The 26,837-nt window shown below is 47.3% G+C and overlaps 1 long non-coding RNA gene across 3 annotated transcripts in view; it reads left to right on the forward strand.

The window, feature by feature from the left end:
- Nucleotides 1–26,837, forward strand: part of LOC137517881 (uncharacterized) — a 323,995-nt gene that overhangs the window by 275,691 nt on the left and 21,467 nt on the right. For all 3 annotated transcript variants that reach the window (XR_011020703.1, XR_011020702.1, XR_011020704.1), the window contains one exon: nucleotides 19,240–19,353. This is a non-coding gene — a long non-coding RNA (uncharacterized lncRNA). The remainder of the gene's footprint in view (nucleotides 1–19,239; nucleotides 19,354–26,837) is intronic.

Genomic DNA, 26,837 nt, shown 5'->3' on the forward strand with positions numbered 1-26,837 from the left:
TGGAGTCGGAGTTGGAGTCGGAGTCGTGGTTTCAGAAACTGAGGAGTCGGAGTCACATGATTTTTGTACAAAATCCACAGCCCTGTTAAGTATTAGACTACGGAGTCGAGGAGTCGGAGTCAGCAATTTTGGGTACCAGGAGTTGGAGTCGGAATCGTAGTTTCAGAAACTGAGGAGTCGGAGTTGGAGTCGGAAGATTTTTGTACCGACTCCACAGCCCTGCATATACCTTACATTACACTAGCGCGTTTAGATTAGATTGTGAGCTCCTCTGAGGACAGTGAGTGACATGACTGTGTTCTCTGTAAAGTGTTGCAGAATATGTCAGTGAGATAAATACATAATAATAATATGGTAGGACAATAGACTATGGTAGGATAAATTGTGAGCTACTCTGAGGGCAGTCAGTGACATGACTATGTGCTCTGTAAAGTGCTGCAGGAGATGTCAGTGCTGTATAAATACATAATAATAATATGGTAGGACATTAGGCTATGACTATGGTAGGATTAGATTGTGAGCTCCTCTGAGGGCAGTCAGTGACATGACTATGTGCTCTGTAAAGTGCTGCAGGAGATGTCAGTGGTATATAAAAACATAATAATAATATATAAATGTACAAGAATAACATATGGGTACAGCACATCTTTTTCCCTGAAGTTCACACGACATGCAGTAACACCTCCAGCCGGTCAGGATCTGCCGTCAGTCAGCGCTACGCCCAGCCGCTAAGCCGCTCAGCTGATTGTCTGCGCTGTGCGATTGCCGATGGGCATATTATGGGTGGTGCTGGAGCTTTAGCTGGAGAGGAATGCAGGACGCATTCAGAGGAAAACGTTTTTCAGACGCTGATTCACTGACAGCTGCAGGTAGGAACTGATACACGGAGATTAGAGGTGAGACTCCCGCTGTGCTGTTACAGAACTACTCTGATAAAGATAAATCCTCCGGTGAGAAGCCATTTACACACGTCATCAAGAATAACCATTCCTGCTTACTGTGCCGATCCCCTCAGGGCTCTCTGCAGTTATCTGTTTATTGGAAGGATGCAGCGGCTGTGTCAATCTCCAAGTTCTGACTATTGTTGGTTTGTAGAGCTTTTTCCCCCACATCCTGAGACATGGAAATACAGGTATGAAACAGGGCTGTGGAGTCGGTCCAAAAATCCACCGACTCCTACTCCTCAGTTTAGGATTCCACTGACTCCTCGACTCCGACTCCTCTAATTTGCATATTACAATTTTGTTAAATAAAAATATGTAACATGAAATTCGTCTCTTTACTGCCAACGCTTAGGAATTTTACAAGACAACTGAAGAGAGAAGGATATGTAGACTACTATATTTATTCCCTTTAGACTAAAACTAGTCCTTGGTAAGAGTACTTGTAAAAGGTACAAACCGGAACAAAGAACATCTATCAGGCCCTAGGCAATGTAAGTGTGGGTACATGTAAGAATGATGTGCAGGTACTCTGCAGGGGAATGAGGAGATTATAAACAGACAACACCTCTGTGTTCAATGTGCACAGCATTCTCAGTGGATTCCCTGCAGCTCTGTGGGGAGTGCATATGTAGAGTATAGTACTACTGTGTAACAAAGTAAACCTGAGACAGATGAAATTAAAGTTTTATACATACCTGGGGCTTCCTCCAGCCGCCTTCAGGATAATCAGTCCCTCGTTGTCCTCCTCCACCACCTGGATCTTCTGCTATGAGTCCAGGTACTTGAGCCAGTCGGACGTAGTGCGCATGCACACACTCCGCCGCCAGGAGCATAGTACACCTGTGCAGCACTATTGTGCAGGTGCAGAATGTTCCTGGCTGTGGAAGCCGGACAGCGCTGACTGGCTGAATTACCAGGACTCGTAGCAGAAGATCCGGGTGGTGGAGGACAGCGAGGGACTGATTAGCCTGAAGGGGGCTGGAGGAAGCCCCAGGTATGTATAAAACTTTACTTTTCATCCGTCTCAGTTACCCTTTAATTTGTAGTCCCCAAACCAAATTTTAACAACATATCAAATTATTTGATTTCATCAGCAAAGGGAGTGCGTACATTTGCATAAATCAGCATCAATGCAGAATTATTTCCATCTCGTTGACCATCTCTATTAGTGACACAGCTACACATCATGCTTTATACTTACAGCATAGATGTTATTTAGTGTATAAAAGAGATTCCTGTGTACACTTCATATATACAGTCACAATCAGATATGTATATCTGACCTTAAAAATATGGGGACTGCTTTATTGAAGCAGCACAAGTAACTAATTTTGATTGGTTTATTTCATTTTTGTGGACTAAGCACAGCTATTACTGTATATATACATTATTTTTAATGACTATTATCTGAGAAATAGAACATTTTATCATATTTTCTATTTTAATTACAGTTACAAATTCATTAGGAGTCGGAGTCGGTGCATTTTTTCCCGACTCCGACTCCAGGCACCCAAAATTGCCCGACTCCACGACTCCGACTCCACAGCCCTGGTATGAAACCCGGTACTTTAAGGACTTGTTGCAACTGTATCACAGCCCCACAATCTTGGATCAAAATGCTCTAATAACTTGGTCACCCCCACAGTCCAAGACAAAACCTTTAGAGACAGAGCCTTCCGTCATGCTGCCCTGCCACACCCAATCAGGACACCTCCATCCCTGTAAGCATTTAAAGAGAAACCATAGCCAAGAATTGAACTTCATCCCAATCAGTAGCTGATGCCCCCTTTCCCAGGAGAAATCTTTTCCTTTTCACAAACGGATCATCGGGGGGCGCTGTATGGCTGATATTGTGGTAAAACCCCTCCCACAATGGCATGTCAGGACCGTGGTTCGGACATCACACTGCGGGAGCCAAGTTGCATTGTGGGAAATAACAGCTGTTTCCAACTGCCAAAAAAAAGCAAGCAGCAAAATATTTTACAATGGGCAAACACTGACTAAACCATTTACACATAATTATTGTAAAAATGAAGCACTTTTTTATTACATTATTTTTACTGGAGTTCCCGAGGCGGGGTTCTTACAACAAAATCCCCATACAGAGGCTGGGTCTGCTTATCGAGCCCAACCTCTGATGCTAATCAGATCCCCCTAAATCCCCCCTGCGCTCAGCCAGACCCCATAAATCTCAGCCGCGCTGCCGACACGCAGCGTGTCAGCAGCGGCTGTGTTTAGCTTCCTAACGTCAGTCTCCGCTCTCCCCCGCCTCCTGTATCACTCCGGTCCCCGCCCACGTCCCTTCCCTCAACGCTGATTGGAGGGAAGGGACGCGGGCGGGGACCGGAGCTCTGCAGGAGGCGGGGGGAGCACCAAGACTGACGTTAAGAAGGTAAACATAGCCACATGGCGTGGCTGTGATTTCTGGGGTCTGGCTGAGCGCAGGGAGGATTTAGGGGGGGATCTGATTAGCAACAGAGGCTGGGCTCGATAGGCAGAGCCAGCCTATGTATGGGAATTTTGTTGTGAGAACCCCACCTCGGGTTCTCTTTAAGTCTAAATTAAAAAGCCACCTGCTTAATCTGGCATTTATGAACACCTGACTATTCCCTCTGTAACACAGTCCAGCCTGCAACTCTGTATTGATCTGAGACATATCTATGAGCTTTGAGTGCTATGGGTAAAAGTGCTTTACAAATGTTATTGTTATTGTATCCCACCACCCCAACTCTTTCCACTCCAGGCAGGGTCTGTTCTAGAGACATTGGGGCAAAATTGACCTGGGGGCCCCTCTGACAACCCCCCCTTTCCCCCAAAGTGGCCTAAGGGGCTTCCTTTGCTGCTGCCGAATCTGCCGGAACCCCCCAGAGGTCGCCCCCTCTACTATATTTTGGTCCCTAGGGCCCCTGCTTTGGAGCGTCTCACCTGCTCCATCTGGCACACACTTCTCCATATGTCTGTGGCTCTGTTGACTCCCATCTTCATCCTCGCAGTGGCACATTACCTCCGCGACCCGGCGCCTATGCGAGGGCAAAGATGGGAGTTCACAGAGCCACAGACATATGGAGGAGTGCATGCCGGATGGTGAGTCGCTACAATGCACATATGGAGGAGTGGCCAGAACAGGTTAGTTGCTACACTACTGAAAATTTTGCAGAGGCCCCAAGCCCTAAATAAAAGTGAAAGGTGGGGGGAGGCCAGCAGAGCTCCGGGGTACTTGGGCAATTGCCCAGGTTGCCCCTATGGTAGCGCTGGCCCTGACCCCAGAAACTTACTCAGGGCTGTGGAGTCGGTACAAAAATCATCCAACTCTTCAGTTTATGAAACCTCCAACCCGACTCCAGGTACTTAAAATTGCTTTGACTCCACAGTTATAAACTTACTGCACTTCCTTTAGACTCCAATGAGGATGTTATGTTGTACCTTCTGGCTGGGTTTCTACTGGAGGACAGTCACCATGTCATCACAGCAGTCCAGCCTCTTCAGGCCTGGATTTTGGATAGGCTGAATATTAGTGATGTCACTGGTCTCTAGTGAATGGATAGGCTGCATTCTCAGTGATGTCACTGGTCTCTAGTGAATGGATAGGCTGCATTCTCAGCGATGTCACTGGTCTCTAGTGAATGGATAGGCTGCATTCTCAGTGATGTCACTGGTCTCTAGTGAATGGATAGGCTGCATTCTCAGCGATGTCACTGGTCTCTAGTGAATGGATAGGCTGCATTCTCAGTGATGTCACTGGTCTCTAGTGAATGGATAGGCTGCATTCTCAGTGATGTTACTGGTCTCTAGTGAATGGATAGGCTGCATTCTCTGTGATGTCACTGGTCTCTAGTGAATGGATAGGCTGCATTCTCTGTGTTGTCATTGATCTCTAGTGAATGGATAGTCTGCATTCTCAGTGATGTCACTGGTCTCTAGTGAGTGGATAGGCTGCATTCTCAGTGATGTCACTGGTCTCTAGTGAATGGATAGTCTGCATTCTCAGTGATGTCACTGGTCTCTAGTGATTGGATAGGCTGCATTCTCAGTGATGTCACTGGTCTCTAGTGAGTGGATAGGCTGCATTCTCTGTGATGTCACTGGTCTCTAGTGATTGGATAGGCTGCATTCTCAGTGATATCACTGGCCTCTAGTGATTGGATAGGCTGCATTCTCTGTGATGTCACTGGTCTCTAGTGATTGGATAGGCTGCATTCTCAGTGATGTCACTGGTCTTTAGTGAGTGGATAGGCTGCATTCTCAGTGATGTCACTGGTCTCTAGTGAGTGGATAGGCTGCATTCTCAGTGATGTTACTGGTCTCTAGTGATTGGATAGGCTGCATTCTCAGTGATGTCACTGGTCTCTAGTAAATGGATAGGCTGCATTCTCAGTGATGTCATTGGTCTCTAGTGAATGGATAGGCTGCATTCTCGGTGTTGTCATTGGTCTCTAGTGAATGGATAGTCTGCATTCTCAGTGATGTCACTGGTCTCTAGTGATTGGATAGGCTGCATTCTCAGCGATGTCACTGGTCTCTAGTGATTGGATAGGCTGCATTCTCTGTGTTGTCATTGGTCTCTAGTGAATGGATAGGCTGCATCCTCAGTAATGTTACCGGTCTCTAGTGAATAGATAGGCTGCATTCTCAGTGATATCACTGGTCACTAGTGATTGATTAGGCTGCATTCTCAGTGATGTCATTGGTCTCTAGTGAATGGATAGGCTGCATTCTCTGTGCTGTCATTGGTCTCTAGTGAATGGATAGGCTGCATCCTCAGTAATGTTACCGGTCTCTAGTGAATAGATAGGCTGCATTCTCAGTGATATCACTGGTCACTAGTGATTGATTAGGCTGCATTCTCAGTGATGTCATTGGTCTCTAGTGAATGGATAGGCTGCATTCTCTGTGCTGTCATTGGTCTCTAGTGAATGGATAGGCTGCATTCTTAGTGATGTCACTGGTCTCTATTGAATGGATAGGCTGCATTCTCTGTGATGTCACTGGCCTCTAGTGATTGGATAGGCTGCACTCTCAGTGCTTTCACTGGTCTCTAGTGAATGAATAGGCTGCATCCTCAGTGATGTCACTGGCCTCTAGTGAATGGATAGGCTGCATTCTCAGTGATGTCACTGGTCTCTAGTGAATGAATAGGCTGCATCCTCAGTGATGTCACTGGCCTCTAGTGAATGGATAGGCTGCATTCTCAGTGATGTTACTGGCCTCTAGTGAATGGATAGGCTGCATTCTCAGTGATGTCACTGGTCTCTAGTGAATGAATAGGCTGCATCCTCAGTGATGTCACTGGACTCTAGTGAATGGATAGGCTGCATCCTCAGTGATGTCACTGGCCTCTAGTGAATGGATAGGCTGCATTTTCAGAGATGTCACTGGTCTCTAGTGAATGGATTGGCTGCATCCTCAGTGATGTCACTGGTCTCTAGTGAATGGATAGGCTGCATTCTCAGTGCTCTAGTGGATAGGCTGCATCCTCTGTGATGTCACTGGCCTCTAGTGAATGGATAGGCTGCATTCTCAGTGATGTTACTGGTCTCTAGTAAATGGATTGGCTGCATTCTCATTTATGTTACTGGTCTCTAGTGATTGGATAGGCTGCATTCTCAGTGATGTCATTGGTCTCTAGTGATTGGATAGGCTGCATTCTCAGTGATGTCACTGGTCTCTAGTGATTGGATAGGCTGCATTCTCAGTGATGTCACTGGTCTCTAGTGATTGGATAGGCTGCATTCTCAGTGATGTCACTGGTCTCTAGTGAGTGGATAGGCTGCATTCTCTGTGATGTCACTGGTCTCTAGTGATTGGATAGGTTGCATTCTCAGTGATGTCACTGGTCTCTAGTGATTGGATAGGCTGCATTCTCTGTGATGTCACTGGTCTCTAGTGATTGGATAGGCTGCATTCTCAGTGATGTCACTGGTCTCTAGTGAGTGGATAGGCTGCATTCTCAGTGATGTCACTGGTCTCTAGTGAGTGGATAGGCTGCATTCTCAGTGATGTTACTGGTCTCTAGTGTATGAATAGGCTGCATTCTCAGTGATGTCACTGGTCTCTAGTGAGTGGATAGGCTGCATTCTCAGTGATGTCACTGGTCTCTAGTGAGTGGATAGGCTGCATTCTCAGTGATGTCACTGGTCTCTAGTGTATGAATAGGCTGCATTCTCAGTGATGTTACTGGTCTCTAGTGTATGAATAGGCTGCATTCTCAGTGATGTTACTGGTCTCTAGTGTATGGATAGGCTGCATTCTCAGTGATATCACAGGCCTCTAGTGATTGAATAGGCTGCATTCTCTGTGATGTCACTGGTCTCTAGTGAGTGGATAGGCTGCATTCTCAGTGATGTCACTGGTCTCTAGTGAGTGGATAGGCTGCATTCTCAGTGATGTCACTGGTCTCTAGTGAGTGGATAGGCTGCATTCTCAGTGATGTTACTGGTCTCTAGTGTATGAATAGGCTGCATTCTCAGTGATGTCACTGGTCTCTAGTAAATGGATAGGCTGCATTCTCAGTGATGTCATTGGTCTCTAGTGAATGGATAGGCTGCATTCTCTGTGTTGTCATTGGTCTCTAGTGAATGGATAGTCTGCATTCTCAGTGCTGTCACTGGTCTCTAGTGATTGGATAGGCTGCATTCTCAGTGATGTCACTGGTCTCTAGTGATTGGATAGGCTGCATTCTCAGTGATGTCACTGGTCTCTAGTGATTGGATAGGCTGCATTCTCAGTGATGCCATTGGTCTCTAGTGATTGGATAGGCTGCATTCTCGGTGATGTCACTGGTCTCTAGTGATTGGATAGGCTGCAGTCTTAGTGATGTCACTGGTCTCTAGTGATTGGATAGGCTGCATTCTCAGTGATGTCATTGGTCTCTATTGAATGGATAGGTGGCATTCTCAGTGATGTCTCTGGTCTCTAGTGAATGGATAGGCTGCATTCTCAGTGATGTCGCTGGTCTATAGTGAATGGATAGGCTGCATTCTCAGTGATGTCACTGGTCTCTAGGGAATGGTTGGTTGCATCCTCAGTGATGTCACTGGCCTCTAGTGATTGGATAGGCTGCATCCTCAGTGATGTCACTGATCTCTAGTGAATGGATAGGCTCCATTCTCAGTGCTCTAGTGGATAGGCTGCATCCTCAGTGATGTCACTGGCCTCTAGTGAATGGATAGGTTGCATCCTCTGTATAGATAGGCTTCATTCCCAGTGATATCACTAATCTCTAGTGAAAGGGTGAGCTATAGCCGGATTATTTTCATTGTATGGTTGTATACTTGAGTCACTGTTGTTAATGGTGAGATCCGCGGTGCGTAGGCGATGGATACGGTTTGAACCTGCTGAGCCGACATACCTGAGGATCTGGCGCTGGAACTGGCAGTGTTTGTTCTCTGTTGGCCATTATTTGAGATACAGGCTGTACAGTATATGTGTCTGCAGCTTTATCTCTATGAATATTAACAGTGTCACTTTCTCTGATCTTCTGTAGCCCGGAGGCAGGGTGGAACTCCGGGGAGACAATACCGCCGCTGTTACCATCCTGACGGCTGAAAGAAGCAGCTTGATTGTTCCCTCAGATGTTCCTGCTCTCCAGACTGTCGTCCTGTGATGTGTAGGTGTGTGGCTGGTACCTCTGCCGGTGGATTAGACACATCAATGGAGGGCTCATAGCTGGGAATCCTGTCTGAGCCTCGCTCATGAGTGACATGTGACGTGTCACAGAGCTGTCACCGCTGGCCACTTGGGTTATGCACTGCTGATCCTCTTTGGACAAGGTGTGTGACGGCTACTGAGTGATGTGAGCTATCCTCATAGCAAAAAGGAAGAGGCTACTTGCTTAAAGCAAAACCGAGGCGGAAACGAAATGTATGATATAATGAATTGTATGTGTAGTACGGATAATATAGAGCATTAGCAGCAAAGAAAAGAGTCTTATATTTGTATTTTTAGTTATATAGCTTTTTATAACATTACATCATTCTGTCATATTTGCAGTTTACAAACCACACTTGGCATTTTAAGGTGGAACTGTAAATTCATTAAAAAAAAAAACAGTTTCACTTACCTGGGGCTTCCCCAAGCCCCCAGCAGCCGTCTGGTCCCACGCCAGTCCTGCACGAGTCTCCGCTCTCCCGCGCCAGCTAGTTTTGTTACCAACGTCGATGGCAACTGCGCCTGCGCGCCCCGGGCTACACGAAGCTTTCTTCGCGTTCCCGCCCACTATAGCATTCCCTTAGCTTAGCGCAGGATGCTATTGCGGGCTTGAAGTCGACGGTAACGAAACTAACTGGCGCGGGAGAATGGAGGCTCGTTCAGGACCGGAGTGGGACAGTCAACATATTTCTCTCAGTTGAGGTTCCCTTTAAGCAATACCAGTTGCCTGGCTTTCCTGATCGTCTGCCTCTAATACTTTCAGCCATAGCCCCTGAACAAGCATGCAGCAGATCAGATGTTTCTGACATTATCATCAGATCTGACAGCATTAGGCTCATGGTTGTTTCTGGTGTTAGGGCCCTTTCACACTTAAAATCGCAGAATGCCGGCGATTAACGCCGGCGTGTTGCGGGAGTGATTTTCCCGCGATTAGCGCGGAAAAATCACTGGACACTGCAGCGGTTTTGGAGCGATCGCAATTAGCGTGCTATGCACGCTAATCACGATCGCGGAACGCTCGCCGCCAGCAAACCGCTGCATGCAGCGCGGTTGCGGTTATCGCTAACCGCAACCGCAGAAGTGAGAACGCTGCCACTCGCTAAATTGTGTAGCGGTTCTTGCAGAACCGCTAGCGGTTTGCCGTGAGCGGGAATTGCGCGATTCCCGCTCAGGTAAGAACGGGCCCTTATTCAGACACTACTGCAGCCAAATAGACCAGCAGGGCTGCCAGGCAAATGGTATTGTTTAAAAGAAATAATTATGGCAGCCTCCATATACTTCTTGTGTGTACAAACCTTAAAGGGAACCTTAACTGAACGGAGGGTATAGAGTTTTACTTACCTGGGGCTATTACCAGCCCCCTGCAGCAGTCCTGTGCCCTCGGCGCCGCTCTGAAATCCTCTGGTCCCCCGCTGTCACTTAGTTTCGTTTTTGACGACTCACCAGTCGCCGGACGCCATGCGTATTATTGGACGCATTCACCAATGCAATTAGCGCTATTGCGGACCGCAACGCGTACAAAAATACGCGTTGCCGCATTCCGCACGCGTATTTTTGTACGCATTGCGGTCCGCAATAGCGCTAATTGCATTGGTGAATGCGTCCAATAATACGCATGGCGTCCGGCGACTGGTGAGTCGTCAAAAACGAAACTAAGTGACAGCGGGGGACCAGAGGATTCCAGAGCGGCTCTGAGGGCACAGGACTGCTGCAGGGGGCTGGTAATAGCCCCAGGTAAGTGAAACTCTTTACCCCCCGTTCAGTTAAGGTTCCCTTTAAAGGACACCGAAAGCGAGAGGGATATGGAGGCTGCCGTATTTATTTCCTGTTAGAGAATACCAGTTGCCAGTCAGTCCTGCTGATGATCCTGGCCTCAGTAGTGTCTGACTTATGCAGCTAATCTTGTCAGGCTGTCACCATTAGTGTCACTTGTGGCACAGAAGCGCTGGGTATAGACTGGCCGGATTTCAGCATTAAATCTGAACAGTGACAGACAATTTATGGTTTGTTTGACTCACATTCCAGCAGTTAAACAAATGCTGTGAGATGAGGCGGATTTGCATATTGATATGATCAGTCATCCTCCATGTAGTCTATTAGCTTTATTTCCATAGATTCACTTCCTAACTATTTCATCGGTGGCCATGGCCTAGTGTAACGGGTCTGCAGCACTATAGTGTGCTCTGATTACAGCAGGCCGATTTAGGGCTGGTGCACACCACAGCGGTTCTGGAGCGTTTTTTAAAACGCTTGCAGGGGAAAAACCGCTTGGCTAATGAAAGTGAATGGGCTGGTGCACACCAGAGCGGGTCATTTTTTCTACAAACTCGGGGGCTGCAGCATTTTTTGAGATTTCTGAGGCGTTTCTGACTCAATGTTAAAGTATAGGAAAGTGGAAAACCGCTCTGAAAAACGCTAGATCAGATCCAGGTGTTTTTGTTACAGAAAAACAAAAATTGCTTTCTTAAAACAGAAAGAATTTGCGATAATTCAGTGAGCTTGAGATATCTCCCAGTGCATCACTGCTGAATATATGCAAATTAGCCATTGTTACCCTTAGAAGCTAAACACACCTCCAGAACCGCTGGAATGCAATGATGTGTCAGCTTGTTAATTTATACAGAGCCATAATAATCCAACATGCATACAGACTGTTTCGGATTGTTTGATCCTCATCAGTGCATGGCATGGATTAATTTGGCTCTATGCAGTAGGGCTTGTAACACAGAAGCTGTTCAGTTACAGCTTTACTGTAACAATATTTGTAATCTGCTCCAGAAAAACGCTCCAGAAACGCTAGGCATGTGTAGAAAACCTGCCTAGAATCGCTCTGAAATCTGCTTCAAAAACCTCTAGCGCATCTCCTGCTTGGTAGGCTGTCTATTTATCGTGTATAGCGCTGCGTGTGACACGGCTGTCCCCTCCAGAGTCTCGGCGGTGATCCGCTGTCATAGGCTGAAGCCTATGACAGCCGATCACAGTGATTGTCTGGTGGGAGGAGGAAGGGCGGGGATGGGATAAAATTAATTTAAAAATAGCGAAATGTATATTTGTAGAAAAATAAACAAACATCCCAACAGGGATGAGAGCTCTGTTGGTGGGGTGAAAAGGGGGGGAATCACTGAGTGCTGAGTTGTGCATCCCTGCAGCTTGGCCCTAAAGCTGCAGTGGCCTATTTTACAAAAAATGGCCTAGTCTTTAGGGGGGGTAAAGCCTGTGGTCCTGAAGTGCTTAAAGGGGAACTGAAGAGAGAGGTATACGGAGGCTGCCATATTTATTTCCTTTTAATCAATACCAGTTGCCTGGCAGCCCTGCTGATCCTCTGCCTCTAATACTATTAGCCATAGCCCCTGAACAAGCATGCAGCAGATCAGGTGTTTCAGACTTTAAAGGGAACCAGAGAGGAACGTACAGAAAAAAAAGAAAAAGCTTTTATACATACCTGGGGCTTCTTCCAGCCCCATAAGCCTGGATCGCTCCCACGCCGCCATCCTCCGCTTCCTGGATCGGTGGTACCGGGTCCCATCACTTCCGGCGGACGCGGCCAATTGTCCGCATCACAGCGGCTCCCTCCATACCCGTACGCATGCGGCTGTGCAGTAGGCAGCCTCATGCGTACTTATGTATAGAGGGAGCGCCGTGTAATGCGGACTATTGGCCGCGTCTGCCGGCCGACTGGCGGCCATGACGGGACCCGGTACCGGCGGATCCAGGCAGCAAAGGACGGCGGTGTGGGAGCGATCCGTGCGTATGGGGCTGGAGGAAGCCCCAGGTATGTATAGTATCTTTTTCCTGGGGCCTCTGGTTCCCTTTAAAGTCAGATCTGACAAGACTAGCTGCATGCTTGTTTCTGGTGTTATTCAGATACTACTGCAGAGAAATAGACCAGCAGGGCTGCCAGGCAACTGGTATTGATTAAAAGGAAATAAATGTGGCAGCCTCCGTATACCTCTTACTTCAGTTGTCCTTTAAAGTGACCCATAGATGAAGAAAACTGCAGTTTTTCTAACCCTTCCTCCAGCCCCATAAGTATGGATGCGTCCCTCACCGTCCTCCAAAAATCCTCCGTTCAGCCACAGTCAACTTCCAGTAAGCGGCTCAGTCTTACCAAGGGACGTCAGCTAGGGCCTTCTGCGCTTGCGCAGAAGGTCCGCACACGAGCAGAAAAAGGTCCGCACACGAGCAGAAGGTCTGCTGCAGACGTCACTGAGTCGCTCACCGCGGCTGAATGGGACATCGTAGGAGGACAGGGAGGGACACAGCCATGCTTATGAGGCTGGAGGAAGCCCCAGGTACGTAAAAAAAAAAAACAGCAGCTTTCTTCATCTCTGGGTCACTTTAAGAAAAGAATGTGGCTTCCCCAGTGGTCGGAAGGGGGTCACGATCTGGCAGCCATCCCGTAAGAGTCTCATTCCTTCTGCGGAAGCCTCAGCCCAGGAATCTGCATGAGATCAGGGCCATAAAATAACTAAAATGCGAAGTCTTCACCTGCTGGCCGATTCGCAGAGCTGTTCCTTCCGGAATGCCAGCTATTCCCCGATGGCAAGACGGGCCGCGGAGAAACAAGTCGAGTGCGATGGCTGAGCGCACGCCCCGGCCTCACCCACCCGCCTTGTCACCAGCCTTTTAAAAGCAATCTGTCAACACTTTTATTTATGGCTAAATATACAGATGGTAGCTTAAGGCAACAAGTGAAATCTGTCACTGAACTCTTCCTGTTTAAAAGGCTGAGAAGAAAAACTTTCATTCATCTGACATAAAAGAGCTAGTTTACTTATAATTACATGTGCTTAAAATAGAGCTCTGATCGGTAATGTAATATGCTTGCAGGCTTGCTTTTACCTCCCTTTTATAATACCAGCATGTCACCTCTGGTATAAGCTGGAGTTTAGGCAGAATGAGGGAGGAGCCAAGATGGAGGATTGGGAGGGGTCACGTGTGCACACAGAAAACTATCACCTGAAATCACTGCAGATAATCATAAGGGGCAACGAAAGTCTGTCATGTGTAGGTGGCTTTTAGGTCTCTTTTTCCCTTAAAATCGGGATGGAATACTCAATGCACACGTTATGGCGTGATTATTGGGGATTCTGATGGGTTTTACAACGCAATTACATTTGAGATTTACGTGTTTAAAAAATATTTAATTGCTGGACTTCCCAGTAGAGTTCCCTGATGTCTAGTGGCCCCTTTCCCTGCTCTATATACAGTCCCCTGATGTCTACTGGTCTTTCTCCTACCCCTATACCCTTAGAAGCGAAACACACCTCCAGAACCGCTGGAATGCAATGATGTGTCAGCTTGTTAATTTGTACAGAACCATAATAATCCAACATGCATACAGACTGTTTTGGATTGTGTGATCCTCATCAGTGCATGGCATGGATTAATTTGGCTCTATGGAGTAGGGCTTGTAACACCGAGAGGTACAGACTAACCAGCAAGCTCATGGTGACCCAGATCTCATTGGAGTGTGTGAGGGGCTACAATGGTCCTAAAACCCCCCTTACTAAAAAAAATACTAAGGAAAACAAAAGTTTGCTTTCTTAGAACAGAAAAAATTTGCGATGATTCAGGTTGGAGTGAGCTTGAGATGTCTCCCAGTGCATTACTGCTGAATATATGCAAATTAATTTTAGGACCATTGTAGCCCATCACACACTCCAATGAGTTCTGGTTCACCATGAGCTTGCTGGTTAGTCTCTACCCCTATACAGTTCCCTGGAGTCTAGTGTCCCCTCACTTCCTATTACAGTTCCCTGGGGTCTAGTGCTCCCCCATACAGTTTTCTGGTGTCCAGTGGCCCTTCTCTCCCCTTTATAGTTCCCTGGAGTCCAGTGCCCTACCTCCCACCCCTATACAGTCCCCTGGTTTCTAGTGGCCCTGCTCAGTCCCCTATCAGTTCCCTGGGGTCTAGTGGCCCTGCTCAGTTCCCTGGTGTCTAGTGGACCCTTTCACTCCCCTATACAGTTTCTGGTTTTTAGTGCTTTCCCCCTCCACCCCCCCCCCTCCCCCCCCCCATATGGTTTCCTTGGTGATCTTAAAGCTTCACTGGTGGTCTACAGTGGGCCAAACATAATGCAAAGTGGGGAAAACACTTGAAGGCCAAATTTAATGACCCTGTGGGCTAGATTTGGTCCAGGGGCCAGAGCTTGACATGTATGCGTTATCAGATAGAATGCATAGTGAGTAATAGGTAAGAATACATCACCTAGCTGTAATTTGGGAAGTAAGTCCAGGATAGGCAGAAGGAGCAGAGCAGTAGAGACTTCCCAACACCCCCGCTAATTCCGCAGAATATAATCTGCATTTTCATCCACCTACTCCTTCCAAGTATAATTTATGTTCCCCACTTGTTCCCATTAATTATTGCTTGAGAAAGGGCACAGTGGAGCACAAAACACATGGTGTTGTTGCATTTTTTAAATCTGTGGAATATGTATTGACGAATTTAAATTATTATTTTTAATTTATATAGCGCCAATATCCAGGGCTGTGGAGTCGGTACAAAAATCTTCCGACTCCAACTCCTCAGTTTATGAAACCACTGACTCTGGGTACCCAAAATGGCTCCGACTCCTTAGTCTAATACTTACCAGGGTTGTGGATTCTGTACAAAAATCCTCCGACTCCTCAGTTTATGAAATCACCGACTCCGGGTACCCAAAATGGCTCCGACTCCTCGACTCCGACTCCACAGCCCTGCCAATATCTTCAGTAGCACTGTTCAAGGTACAAAACAAATAGTGGAGAGTAGAGATGCATGCGACAGTCAAAACTCTGTACAATCAGGACATCCAGTAATACAAACGGATGCATAGCTGATGTGTGATTTGAGACATGACCAATACTGGTACCTGTTCATATGGTCAATTACAGCAGAATAAGAGACACTAGAAGGTGGTCCCTGCTCTTGCAAGCTTGCAATCTAGAGGGTAGTGGGTTGGAGGTTTTAGGTAAGGAGACACAGAGTTTAGTGGATGAGGCAGTAAACCTTTACTGCTACCTACAGCAAATTATAGACGTGTCTGAACAGGTGTGTTTTGACAGTATATATGACGGTTTCCAGGCTCTGAGCATGATGGAGTGAGAGAGACTTCCAAAGGACAGGTGACACTTGTGAGAAATCCTGGATGCAGGAGAGAGAGGCAATGACCATGTTAAAGGGCTTGCATGTGCATTTGAATACATTGAAATTGTTTTATTCCTCATGGTTTACCCAATATTATACAAGTAGGAAGTAGATGGGGTGATCACCTTGGGCTAGCCCACCTCCTCCCCATACTTTTTACCTGAGCAAAGGGGTGAGTAGACATTTGTGTCCAGATGTGCACTGGCTGGTGAGGAATGTGAGGCAATGACTTTCAGTCTCTCTTTATTATTAATAACAGTATAAGACACACAGGCCTGACGTAACTCAGCCTGGTGACCGTGAATGCCTCTCTGGTTAATGTACACATGGTGATAATGGCTGCAGTGCAGAGCACACAGACGGGTTTGGGATTCAGGGTCAGAACTGGGCCTGGGAAAGTCTCTTGTCTCTGTGATTATGGGCTGCAAGTCACTGGACAACATTGGTGATCATTATAATTTCCATGCCCAATGTCTTTAAAGAGAACCTGTAAAAAAAAGAGCCCCTGGGGAGTACTTACCTTGGGAGGGGGAAGGCTCTCTTACCTGTAATGAGGCTGAGACTAACCCTCCCCCCCCCCCCATCCTCCTGTGCAGAATCGATTCAGCACTGGGACCCCTGGACAGCAGCAGACGGCGATATTTACCTTTGCATTCCAGTGCAGGCACAGTACCATCTTCCCCCTCTGGCCCCAGTGGAAGTAGCTGAGCCTGATGCGGTTGTCCTACCGCATCAGGTGCTGACCCGCTTTGGACTTTTACTATTGACATGGTTTGAGGTGCACAAACCATAGGGGTCAGAGCACGTCGAATACGATTCTCTCCTGTTGGTGCTTGCTACACACTGTGGATTCTCTGTGGTTTACATTACTCACTGTGCGTTAAGCAGGGTGCTTGTGGTAACACGCTGTTGCCCTTCCGCGGGCTCAGATACTGCAGGCGCGTCGCAAGGGACTGCAATAAGTGTGAAAGTCTCCATAGATTTTAATTGCTTTTGCGGCCCCTTTCCGGCAAAATAGGGTAACACAGCGAGCGCAGGTTTACCATGTTAGTGTAAAAGGGGCCTGAAACCTGTTTCACACGGCGGGCTGAAGTCTGTATGGTCCCGCCTGTCAGCTGCTCCTATGTGTCAGCTGGGCACTTTCTAGCGCACTGCACAGGAAGTGGGGAGGCAGCCACCTCACTGGCATCTGAGAACGGGCGTGGCCACACTCTGGGATTTTTTACAATGCAAATCGCAAACTCATTGCAATTTTGCTGCCTTTTTCACTGGATACTAGAAGTACAAGGGGAAAAGGCAGAAGAAATGGAGCATTTCTTTTATGTATTTATCCTTTGAGGCCACAATTATTTGATAACATACCTCAGATAGAAAGCATTCCCCTCCTGGCACTTCACTCTGTGAGATCGGGAGGTGTTTCCGGCCTGAGCCGCCTAGAATGCCAAATATTCCCCAATAGCAAGACTAACCACTTCTAAATACCACAGACTCCCAGTGCCTCACCTACACTGCCTGTCGCATGTCTGCATGTCTGTCATATAGGCTGTCTGAATATAAGCATATGGGGCTTGATTCACAAAATATTCCTAAAAGCTCTAGGGTGCGAAGTAGTGTGCGAAGTAGTTTGCACGTGCAAAGTTTTTGCTGTTCGCATGCAAAGTTTTAGCGCGCGTACCGCGTAACACCGTTCGCTCGCTAAAACTTAGCACATTAGCAGCCTAGTTTGCACGTGCTAAGCCTTGAAATCAATGGAGTTTCACCCGCACAGTAAAATAGAGTATGTTAATGTAATCAGTGTTCTCCCCAGGCTCTTTTAGGCGGGTGCTCCACCCGGCTAGTTTTGGTGAGCACCCGGCTGTCATCAGCTCACCTCCTCTGCTGTAAGCAGAATTGTACAGAGAAGCGCTGGCCCTGCATTCTCTCATCTCGCCACACCCGACTACTTTTTCATGCCACCCGGCTGGAAAAAAAAATTCTGGGGAGAACACTGGTAATTATGAATGGTGGTTACATTAACATGTGCGGTACTGTAAAGTGGCGTGCGCAAACTCTTACGCACGGCGCATAATGAAGTATATACAGTAATAATCAATGTTTTACATTTCTCCCGTGATCTGCACTGACTTCGCGTGCTAACTATCATTATCATGGGAAGTCAGTGCAGTTCAAGGTACTTTACTCGCGCAAACTCTGACGCTTATGTTAGCACGTGCAAAGCATGTTAGCACATGCAAAATGGCTTTCCACTGGCGTGCTAACACTTTGCACGCTTTAGTGAATCAAGCCCATGCTAAGAGCAAGTGTGAACCCAGCAGAAGACCTGGGACCCACTAGCAGCACTTTTCTAAGCGCTTCTGATTGGAAAAGCTCTTGCGAATGTAATGCTATGGGGGATTTTAAAAATCCCTCAGGCCGGTTTTACACTTGGAGTTTGCAGTGCGTGCACCGTATCGCACCACAGAAATTAGACTTCATATGGTGCAGTGACAGGGTCATATGCATGGCTCCGCCCAGCTAGTGACGTACTTCCTGCTGGACAGGAAGTACGTCACTGGAATTCGCGTTGGTCAGCGCATGCGCACTTTCTCCGTCGCCCATTAACTTGCATTACTGCATAATCCTTGTTGTAGGCACAGATCATGTGGTAACATGCTGCAGAGTTTGCATCAGAATTGCAGCGATTTTTATACTTATTGCGCACTGCGTTGCATCGTGGTTTGCTGAATCATTTATGTTCAGCATCATTTCGTACCTTATATACTCGAATATAAGCCTAATTTTTCAGCACAAAAGATATACTGAAAAGTTACCCCCTTTGCTTATATGTGAGTTAGTGGAGCAGAATGGATGGCGGAGCAGGTTTTGCTACTGACAGAGAAGCATAAGGATCTTGCGCTAGTAATCCTGCTCTTACCAGCTGGCTCCCTGCTGTGTCCGTTCCCCCATCCCCTGCAACATGGTGTGCAGAGTGTGCTGCTCAAGACTACCTGTGTCCCCTGGCTTGTGGAGCAGAGCATGCAAGCAATGTGTCAGCGGTGCAGTGATCGGGGATTCTTCCTGTTTGACAATCACTGTGTCTCATATCTATGATGTCATCTAGCGGCGTCTTGAGACACAGCTGTATCATCCTTGGGTCACATTTATCTATGGGGAGAAGGAATGATTTGTACTGGGGGCACATCTGGCTACTGTGGAGGGGACTATATTCGGGAGGAGGCTTATATGCAAGTCAATCACTTTTTCCTGGTTTCTGAGGGAAAAAGTGGGGATTCTCAGAATTTCAGCTAACATGCAGACTTGATACTAATAATAGTGGGCAGCTTGACATTGCACAATCAAATGCACTTCCTCATAATTTTGATTGGTCCAACTCCAATCAGCATACAATTTGCAATAAATGTGCATGCAAGTTGAAATGATTGTCATCTTCACTGACCAATCTCTACTTTAAATGCTTTGACTGTCAAGATATAGAAAAAGACAAAATGACTCAACAATCCTATTTTCTCCAAACAGATGGTCCTATCAGTCCCCCTTCCAGAATCCTCCGCTGCAGGCAAGCGACAACTGCCACGTGACTTGACGGTGTAATGACTCAGACATCGTGGACATACACAACTGTCATTCATGGTGAGAGATCTGCCTGTGTGTATAGCACTCATGCTGCCTTTCAAAACCATCTGTAAAAATTGTATGGAACTTAGAGCATGCCTGAAGTGAAAAAATAAAACAAACAGATACTTGCCTGAGGGTCCTATACAGCCTTCCCACTCCTCTCCTGGTTTCCGCGTTCCAGCGCCGTAACCCGTTAGCAGTATCCAACCTATCGGTCGACTGTTGCTCTCTGCTGCTGCGGGAGGCTTGGGGAGCCCCGAGGGCTCCCAAAGATGGGTCACTCCATACTGCTCGTCTTTGGGAGCTCTCGGGCTCCCCAAGCCTCCAGCAGTGGCAGAGAGCTATATTTGACCCATCGGTTGGATACTGCTAACGAGTGACGGTGCTGAAACGCGGGAACCAGGAGAGGAAAGGGAAGGTTGTACCCAATTTTGGGTACCTGGAGTCGGAGGTTTCATAAACTGAGGAGTCGGATGATTTTTGTCCCGACTCCACAGCTCTGCCACGATGTCAGGGACTTTCTGTATTGTTTACATGTCTCCTCCGCTCTCCACGTGTCCTCCTCCACTCCCCCTGAATAAATAAAAGCAGCAGCAGCATGTCTCCCCTAATCCATCGGATCAGAGACCACTCCTTTCCCTCACTGCTCCCCTAGTACCGGCTTCTGCTAATGACGCGATCAGCAGAAGCCGGCACAAGGGGAACAGTAAGGGAGAGGGGGGATATCTGATTGCTGCTGCTGGATGAGGTGAGCTGTGCTTATAACTATACATGGGGAGCAGTGGAGGACATGAGGGGATGGATTGCCGAGGAGACATGGGGGACAGAAGGGGACACAGGAGAACACATGGGGACAAAAGCACAAAAGGGGAAACAGGAGGACACATGGGGACAGAAGGTGACACAGGAGAACACATGGAGACAGAAGGGGAAACAGGAGGACACATGGGGACAGAAGGAGACACAGGAGAACACATGGGGACAGAAGGGGACATAGGACAACACATGGGGACAGAAGGGGAAACAGGAGGACACATGGGGACAGAAGGGGACACATGAGGTACAAAGGGGACACAATAACTGGGAAGAACATGTACAAGATGCTCCTGGACCATGGACGCACCAGGTTTAGTATATTTTTTCTGTAGTTTTTTGCCCTACAAACCTAGGTGCGTCTTATAGTCCGTAGCATCTTACATTCTGAAAAATATAGTATGGTCCCATCTCCACCCTGCTCCATAGGAAGCTGAGCCAAGCATTGAGCTCCGTCCCCGGCTGTTAGGGCTGCCTATCAGCTGAAACCATCACGAATGATAATTGTGCGCGATGATACATGCATGGGCCTTTAGAAGCAGATAAAGCTCAGATAACCCCCAGTGGTGAACTATCAGCGGACCCCCTGGCTCTGCTCTTCCTAAAAGAAGCAGATACAGATATGATGGTCAGGCAGGAGAACAGAGGACACTCGTACAGCCATCCGAGGATGAGAAGTCCTATTGGATCCTTGCTACATGTAAAGCAGCATTTCCTGTTTTCGTGACCGCAGATAGACTTTTTGAAACCGGCTAAATGGCTCCCTCAGAGATAAATTCACATGAGCATCATGTCATCCTCTCCTGACATGATTATCGCCGCGGGCATTCATTTCTGACCTGCTATTCTCTCCCTCCGTCTCCATAACTGCACAATCATGCTCGAGTAACCGTGCCTGGGGCAGAGAATGAATCACTGTACACAAGCTCTTCTAATAACAGGGAGATGCTTGTTCCCATACTGATCTGAGCTCACCTAGCTGCAGAGTACACAGGCCAGCCTGTGCTGCAGTCAGGGGATCATCAGAAGTATGGCAGGAATCCACCAGAGGAATTCTGCACAGAGGAGAAGCTCAGACACCTCCCCGGAAATAGATTTCCAGGAGATAATGGCACAACGGCCTTAAGGAACAAGCGACACCCATGCCAACCTAGAAATAAAAAACACATAGATAAGTAGATAACTACTACTTCTACTTACATAACAGATGTATTGTGCTATCCACATAATGATTCCTGTGCATTTTATAAAGGAAAAGCAGAAAATCCTATTCTAGGCAGCGGCCATCTTGCCAAGCTAATGCTGACATCATATCCTCCCTGACTCTTGTTTTCCCCCCTCCCTTCTCTTGCTCATTGTGTATTCATTAGCTGCCCTCCTCCCTGAGTCTTCAGACACTCCCACTGAGGTGTATACTAGGAACTGCACTGTCTTATCCTCCAATCACTGAGTCACCTCAGCCTTGCATGGAAACACAAGTAATCAGAGGGTGTTTCTGATACGCAGCTCAGCAGGGAAATAAATGGAAGAGGAGGAATATATTATAGATAAAAAGAACTCCCAGCACTCAACTGTTTGGCACTAGGGCAAGTGCTCCTAAGGTATGTGATAACGCCAAACCATAACAGCAGAAAAAGTTTTGCAAGTTTTGAATGCAGGATTAGCATCTTTATCACTTAATACACTCAGACCAGTTGCTGTTGAAATTTGATTTTCATGGTGACAATACCGCTTTAAAGGGAACCTGAGATGTCCAAAATGTGTGTATTTATACTTACCTGGGGTTTCCTCCAGCCCCATGAGGTGTGTGAGCTCCCACTGCCATCCTTCCCTGGCCACTCCATTGCTTTGCATTCCCCGCTGGTAATTTGGCCATCCACGCAGGGCCGTTTCTTGGGCAGGGCGATTGCCCTGGGCGCAGACCAGCAAGTAGAAGCAGAAGGACCGCTAGGGAGCTGGTGACACGCAGTGTAGTCAAATGGAAGAAGAAAGAAGATAACCAGCTCAATCACTTTCCTTGACTCCACCTGGGCTGACTGCGTCAGACGTCACGTCATCATCACGTCACCGCCACGTGATGACACCTGATGTCCTGTAGCCGTACTGCCGGCTGTCAGTCAGTCATGGACAGGCTTTCTTCGTCTGTGTGTTTTCCTGGTCCCTGCTTCCAATTACAATTTAGCCTAGAAACTGCCATGCGCCCATGCCACGCTCTTATGCGCATGCGCGGCTTGCTCGGGAGCATCCTGCACAGTAGAATGCTCCCAGGCACGGGATAGCGGCAGGGGCATGCACAGAAGAAGAGAGATTACAAAGCAATGGAGCGGCTGGGGAGGATGGCGATGAAGCTTACACACCTCATGGGGCTGGAGAAAGCCCCAGGTAAGTATAAATACACACATTATGGACAGGTGCACTTTAAAGGTGCCCACTTACGCCCAAGCTATCATTTAAATACAACCAGAAATAAAATGTCTTAAAGCAAACCTAAAATGAAATAAAAAAAAGCATATCTATGGAGAGGGGAGGCTCTGGGTCCTATAGAGCCATCCCGCTCCTCTCCCGCTCCCCTCGTTCCAGCGCTGTCACCCCGTTAACAGTGTCTTACAAATGGGCCAGCTTAGAGGGGCGGCTCCATACTGCACATGCCTGAGCCCGCCCTCTCGCGCGCATGCACAGTACGCAGCTGCCCGTCTTCGAGAGCACTCAGTCTCCCGAAGAATTCCACAGTCTCCCGTGGCGGGGGATTTGAAAGGTGGCTCTATAGGTCCTAGAGCCTTCCCTCTCCATAAGGAAAGTATCTGTTTTATTATTTAAATTTTGCTTCAGATTTGCTTTAGAGCAGTGTTTCTCAACATTGTATTGGTATGTACCCATTTTAAAACCCTGTACTCAGCAAGTACCCCCTAGCATAGTAAATATTACCACGAGTACCCCTTAACAAATAAATATTTAGTAGTAGTAAATGATAATTGGTTCTAAACCATTTCCCAGCATTTACGATTGGTTTTAATTAGCTAAAACACTAATTTGGTGTTGTGTAAATAACATTTATCATGTTCTAAAACTCCAAATTTGTTATTCTTGGTTAAATATATTAAGTCCGAGTACCCCCTGGAACCATCAGAAGTGCCCCCCGGGGTACACGTACCACACGTTGAAAACCTAGACTTTAGAGGACACCTGTAGTGAGAGGTATATGGGGGCTGCCATATTTATTTCCTTTTATCCCGTACAAGTTGCCTGGCATCCTGCGGGCCTTTTACGCATCAGTATTGCCTGAATCACCCACCTAAAACAAGCATGCAGCTAATCCAGTCAGACTTCATTCAGAAACATCTGATCTGCATGCTTGTTCAGGGTCTACGGCTAAAAGCATTAGAGGCAGAGAATCAGCAGGGCTGCCAGGCAGTTAGTATTGTTTAAAATGAAATAAATGTCAGCCTCCATATCCCTCTCACTTCAGGTAACTGGAGATTGTTAAGGGCTCTGCCACTGACACAGGGGGCCATGCAGGGCCAAGGCAGAGGCAAGAGAGGCAGCCTCAGGGCGCTGTGTAGGAGGGGCACACAACTCACTCAGCTATCATTCCCCTATTGTGTTTGTAGCAAAGAGAGAAATAAGAAAAGGGATATATGGCAGTGACTGCAAGCCAGATAAGTAGAGATTAAGGTGTTGGGGGCCCTGGGGCGTCTCTTAGTCTAATAGCAATCAGTGTGTGATGGCTGGGGTGGGAGGGATGGAGGGCGCACTTTGGTGTCTCAGCCTTGGGTGCTGGAGGACCTTGTCCCGGTATGTATTGCAGCACTTCCCGTTCAGTAAGCCAGCACCTATTCAGTAAGGGGTCCTTGTGCAAGACTCCCTAACACTGCTACTGCCTATAGAGTGCGTCCTAGTGGCTACCTCGCAAGCGCTTTGAGTCCAACAGGAGAAAACACTATACTAATACTGGAATTATTAGTTTGGTGGAAAAGTTGCATGTGTGTATTAGCCTTTAGAGATTGCATGTCTGTATGCTGGATCTGTGTATGTGTAACGGGTGTGGGGGGTACAGTCGTACAGTTGGTACATTCCTCTCGCTACGTTCATCTATACATACATACATACATACCCTTCAGAGCATACCATTCTCCTCGATAGTATAGTGGTCAGTATCCCCCACCTGTCACGTGGTAGACCGGGGTTCAGTTCCCCGACGGAGAGGCTTTCAGGCAGCACGGTGGCGTAGTGGTTAGCGCTCTCGCCTTGCAGCGCTGGGTCCCCGGTTTGAATCCCAGCCAGATCAATGTCTGCAAGGAGTCTGTATGTTCTCCCCATGTCTGTGTGGGTTTCCTCCAGGCACTCCGGTTTCCTCCCAAAACATACAGATAAGTTAATTGGCTTCCCCCTAAATTGGCCCTAGACTACGACACATGCACTACATGCTACAGACATAGACATATGACTATGGTAGGACTAGATTGTGAACCCCTCTGAGGGACAGTTAGTGACAATATACTCTATATACTGCTGCATAATGTGTTTGCGCTATATAAATACATAAATAAATAGAGCATAGCCCAGCACAAGATTCCTGCAAGCTAAGATTTTCTTTCCATCCACAAATGACGTGTTTTAATAATAAACCTCTCTTCCTTCCGATTGCAGGCCCTGCATTTTTTATGAGACACTTTTACGGTCGTAATGGTGCGTCAGGCCCCGAGAGGGGAGCGCGGGGTTACTCGGCAGCTAGGGTTACCGAAGATTTACTGTAAAAAGCCAATCATCCTGCCAGATAGTTCTCATTCTGCTCCGAGGATATTGATGCGTCACGGAGGGCTTGGCGTCTTAATACAGCTGCAGCCGGACTGAGGCGGGATGACTTCTCCAATCCATTGTGTCTTACGCTTAATTCCCGGACCTTTAAATCCTCTGCTAAGCGGCGGGGCCTGCGCACGCGCGCTCCCGACACCCCTTGTTTCCGCTGATTGAGAGGATGTGTAAAAACCATAACACGCCGTGATCTATTATCCAGAGGAAATAAATAAATCCAATTTGTTTATCCGCAAAGCTTGCGGGCTGCGCTCATAACTCACGGGAATTACGGCGGAGACGCCGATCGCTTGAGCCCCTCCGCCTTGCCGGTCTGGAATTTGGAGCGTGACTGAGAGGTGAATTCATGCGGCTGGTTACTAATGAGGACCTGTCAGAAAATAGGGCTTTGTAGTAATCTGAAGTATCCATTGACAATACAATTTTTAGTAGATCAGGGGAACAATCGATATTTCCCAGATGCTGGCTGATCCCCATTTTTGTACTGCTCCAGAACAGTTCAGATGCTGTCAGGAATCTTCTCTATCTGGGCCAGCCCTAGTCACAGTGGGGCCCTCAGGCAAAATTAACCTTTGGGGCCCCTACTGACACCCTCCCCCCAAATAGGCATTAGGGTCTCCTTTAAATCCTTTAAAAATTCATGTCCAAGAGTCCCCAAGCTGGCTGATGCAGACGCCACCCGCCCACCACCCAACTTTTTCTCCCCAAATCTGTTTTAGTCCCCCAGGGCCCCTGCAGAGTTTTTGCCGACTCACCTGTAGTCTGTGTGCTCCTGCCTTCATCCTCTTAGGGGTACTTCTCCTTTTGTTGTTGCTTGATATGCCACCGGGTGACTGAGAAGAGGCGCCCCCACAAGGATGAAGATGGTAGTGCACGGCGCCGCGGACTAATAGAGGAACGCGCCTGCCAGGACAGTTGAGTCGCACTACTGTCCAAAACTCCGCAGCAGTCTTTGGGACAAAAATCAAGTTGAGGGGAGACCTGAGAGGGCCCGGCAGCCCCCCCCCCCAGGGCCCCTTTGAAAGTGGTATCTTTCATGGATCATAACGTCACCACTGCTAGCTTTGTTGCCCCATAGGAGTGCTGACGTTTGTTGCCAGTCCACATTTATAAAGAGTAGCAATGGCTTCTGTCCTGTGCACTAATTACATTTGCAGTAAAGTTAGATTTTCTGTACAATCACATGGCAACAGCACTCCAAATGGTGTACTATTGCCATGGTTGCAAAGAATTTTAATCTAAGCCGATTGTCAGTTCTGCAAATTCTTAGCTGACTTCAGATTGAAATGGAACGATAATAGCAAGCATTCTATTCCAAAAGGACTTTACAAACACCAATTTATAGCATTTTTATAGGAAAAGTGGACTTCCCCCTAAAAGTACACCTGAACTGAGAAGGATATGGAGGCTGCCATATTTATTTCCATTTAAACAATACCAGGCATCCTGCTGATCATGCTGGTATCAGAAACATCTATATATGGCTGCATATTGTATGTATCCCCGCCCTAAATGTCATGCTTAGCCTAGGCCGATTAGATATGCGGAATTTTGACCCCCAGAGCATTCTGGGAGACCAGGAATTCTTTGTACTGGCTTCAGAATTCTCAGAAATGAACATTCAGCATCTGACTGGCCTGAGGATGTCACCATGTGATAAATGTCAGAATGTAAATTAGGGAGAGGAAAGATTTTACAATGGGCAACACTGACTAAATCATTTAGAAATTCATTCATTCATTTCACGACAGGTCCTCTTTGAGTTCTCTATTATGCCCCATTTAGCAGTGTTCTGTCCTTAGCTGCACGCTGTAATGTCCTGAGATGAGTCCTGTAGAATGCATCACTGTTTACTGATCAGCATTACTGACGCA

Source organism: Hyperolius riggenbachi, chromosome 5 (assembly GCF_040937935.1).
Source record: "Hyperolius riggenbachi isolate aHypRig1 chromosome 5, aHypRig1.pri, whole genome shotgun sequence".
Classification (NCBI taxonomy): domain Eukaryota; kingdom Metazoa; phylum Chordata; class Amphibia; order Anura; family Hyperoliidae; genus Hyperolius; species Hyperolius riggenbachi.